This window comes from Miniopterus natalensis, chromosome 3 (assembly GCF_054644295.1).
Source record: "Miniopterus natalensis isolate mMinNat1 chromosome 3, mMinNat1.hap1, whole genome shotgun sequence".
Taxonomy (NCBI): Eukaryota; Metazoa; Chordata; class Mammalia; order Chiroptera; family Miniopteridae; genus Miniopterus; species Miniopterus natalensis.
The window spans coordinates 66,031,158-66,034,451 of record NC_142083.1 but is presented as its reverse complement, the minus strand read 5'-3'; the positions used below and the strand labels follow the sequence as shown (position 1 = coordinate 66,034,451).

The 3,294-nt window shown below is 42.0% G+C and overlaps 1 non-coding gene across 1 annotated transcript; it reads right to left on the bottom strand.

Annotated features, from left to right (window-relative positions):
• Positions 1-2,659: 2,659 nt before the first annotated feature.
• LOC148093510 (U1 spliceosomal RNA) lies at positions 2,660-2,823 on the bottom strand. Its single transcript, XR_015714353.1, has one exon. It is a non-coding gene; the product is annotated as a U1 spliceosomal RNA (small nuclear RNA).
• Positions 2,824-3,294: the final 471 nt, after the last annotated feature.

Sequence of the window (3,294 nt, the reverse complement as noted above, 5' to 3'; positions counted from 1 at the left end):
CGTGGAGTCCAGTGTCTCGTCATTATCCATTCCTGCAGTCAGGGGAATGAAGCTTTGAGCGTGCAGGCCTGCTTTAGAGCTGGGTGTGACTGGAGCTCTACCTGCATGGAGGGTCCTAGAAGAGTCGAGTCCCAGTGAATGTTGGAAGCTATTAGAAATAGGGTAAGTGAATTCTGGGCAACCAAGAAGCAACGCATGCCCACCTCAACCACTTTTCATCCCTTCCCCCTCCACAGTCACCTTATACAACCTCCTTTGGCTCCCACTTGGACGTCTGAATGTAGTGCAAATAAAGCCCTTAGTGTTGTACAGCGCGCTGGCCATGACTCTCAGTAATCGCGCATTGGTTACGATCATTTTTTAAATCTTATGCCGTATTTTACTGTACCTTTTCTATGTGTAGATATGTTTACGTACACAAACATAACTGAGCTACCCAGCCAGGGCTGATTTTCTTTATATGCTTTCTTTATATGTTTTCTTTCTTTATATAGTTATTCTAAAGCCTTTTTCTGCTGTATGATGGGGATCATTAATATTCGTTTGCTGAATACAGTCATGTGTTGCTTAATGACAGGAATACAGTCTGAGAAAAGCATCATTAAGAGATTTCATCACTGTGCTAACACCGTAGAGTGCACTTACCCAAAGCTCCTTCACCCCCAGGCCATGAGGCAGAGCCTAGTGCACCCAGGCTGCAAGCCCCCACAGCCCGGCACTGTCCTGAATGCTGTGGGCAATTACAACACAGTGATAAGTATTTGTGCATTTAAACATATCTAAACATAGAAAAAGTACAGTAAAATATGGCATAAGAGATAAAAAATGCTACTCCAGTATAGGCCGCTTACCGTGAATGGAGCCGGCGGGCCTGGGAGTTGCTCTGGGTGAGAGAGTGAGTGAGTGGTGAGCGACTGGGAAGGCCCAGGGCATTGCGTACGATACTGTAGACTCTATAAACACTGTACACTTGGGCTGTACGAAATGATTTAAATATTTTTCTTTCTTCAATAATTAAACTTAGCTTATTGTAACATTTTTACTTCACAAAATTTTTATTTTTTCTAAAAATTAGATTTTAAAAATAACAGATTAAAACACAAATACATTGTACAGCTACACAAAAATATTTTCTTTATGTACTTATTCTAAAGCTTTTTGGTATTAAAATTTTTTTTTTTTACTTTTTAAAGTTCTTGTTAAAAACTGAGACACGAATGCCCACGCTAGCCTAAGCTTACACGGGGTCAGGATCATCGCCGTCACTTCTTCCGCCTCCACGTCCTGTCCCACGGGGAGGTCTCCAGAGGCAACAAGGCGCATGGCGTTGTCCTCTCCTGTGGGAACAGTGCCACTAAGGTAAGCACACAACACACCACGAGCATTTCTCTCTGCGATGTTACACAGCTACGACGTTACTAGGCGATGGGAATTTTTCAGCTTAATTATACCTTATGGTGCCGTAATCGTGTATATGGTCATTCTTTAGGGAAATATTATGTGGTGCAGGACTATACTGTTTCAGTCTCTGCTCCTATTTTTCATTAATTTCTATTGTTACCAAGTCACACACACACACCCCCCCAGAGGGAGACAGGCCAAGCTAATGACAACATCTGACAGCAACAACAAAGACCTCAGGTGACAGCCATTATGGTGACGGGGAAACTTCAAGGATGTTTAGGGTGGGGGAAAGTGTTCATTCCCACTTTCAGATTCATCGCAGAACAAGGCATGTTGTCAATACAAAATTCACATACTAGCAATCATTCTTTCAAGTAATCTCAATTTCTCCTTTTTAGCATTTGTGTTTAAAATAAAGAGTAGATACATTTTTACTCATGTCTGATTCCTGCAGTAATTCCATGTAAGCTAATGAACTATTGAGTGGTTCATTAGGAAGGAGTGATTGTCCTTCCACAATGAGACATCTTCTCCAGCTTTGCAAAGCAAGAAGCATATATGATGAGAATAGAACAATTTTTCCCAAGAGACATTCTTTTTCCTCAAAGTGATTCAGTTCTGCCACGCAGTCTGTAGCCGGCCACCGGAAAATCCCACTATCAGCCTTTCGGGTGATCCTGGGGGTGTTGACTCGTGGGAACTAGGTCTCCCGATTCTCTCAGTGAACAAATGTGGGCTCAGGAGCTGGAAGGTAAGGACTCCCACCTTGCTAGACTCGAGAGGACACGGGCAAGGGGCAGTGTGAGGGGACTGAAAGGGCAGGCTCTGGAGTCGGGCAGCCTGCCCCCCTTACCAACTGTGTGTCCTTCAACAGCCCTTTCCTTCTGAGCCTGAGTTTTCTCAGCTATAAAATGGTGATAAGTTCCTACCTTCTAGAGTTGTGATAGACACAAGATGGTCCATAAAGAGAGTTTAGCATAGTGCCAGGCACATAATACTAAACAAACATTAGTTTGAATTACGCTTTTTGATTTGTGTTCTACTGTTCTTGTTTTTTATTTTGGTTTATTTTTAAGCGCCTAGGAGTTGGGGGTAAGTGCTACTCCTAAAGAGAAACAAAAATACTGTTAACAATAGAAAGAGAATTGATGCCTAGCTGGAAATGTAAATGACCAAAACATAAACGATTATAGGTCTTAATGTCCTATGAGCCTAGGTACTCAACTATACATATTACTATTATTATTTTTTTAAACAGGGGAGAACGCAAATGCAGTCCCCTACTACCATAATTTGTGCAGTCAAGTTTCCCACATTTGGGGAAATCGCAGAGGTCAGAACATCCGGCGTGCAATCAGTGAGCCTCACCCTGGGATAACCACCTTTATGATCATGATATCTCCCCTGCCAGGTAAGTATCTACTGTACATATTCTTAACTAAACTCCAGGCACATGTAATGACAATAAGACATAACATTAGAAATCAGGACAATTCCTAAAACCCAGACCAGATAACTACTGCGAACATACGGGCAGTGTGTTCTGGCAAAGTATAGATTTAATCAGTTAATATAAAGACCTCTCACTCAACAATTAAGTTATGCCAGAGTCAATATCTGTGAATCCAGAGCAACATAACAAGTGTCAATCACCCTTCTTTATCCACACTCACTTTGTCATGACCTTGGAAATTCTAGGATTTAAAACAAAGGAGTCGTAACAGAGAGTAAAGGAGCCAGAGGCAAGCATGCTCAGAAGTTTTTAGCTTATCCTAAAGAGCTAACAGAAGAGAAAGGCTCTTCTCAGATGGTGTCCATATGGTTTACATATTGTGCGCATAGCATTTATGTCAAATCTACAGCTAGAGACAAGGGTGACGCAGAAGGAAC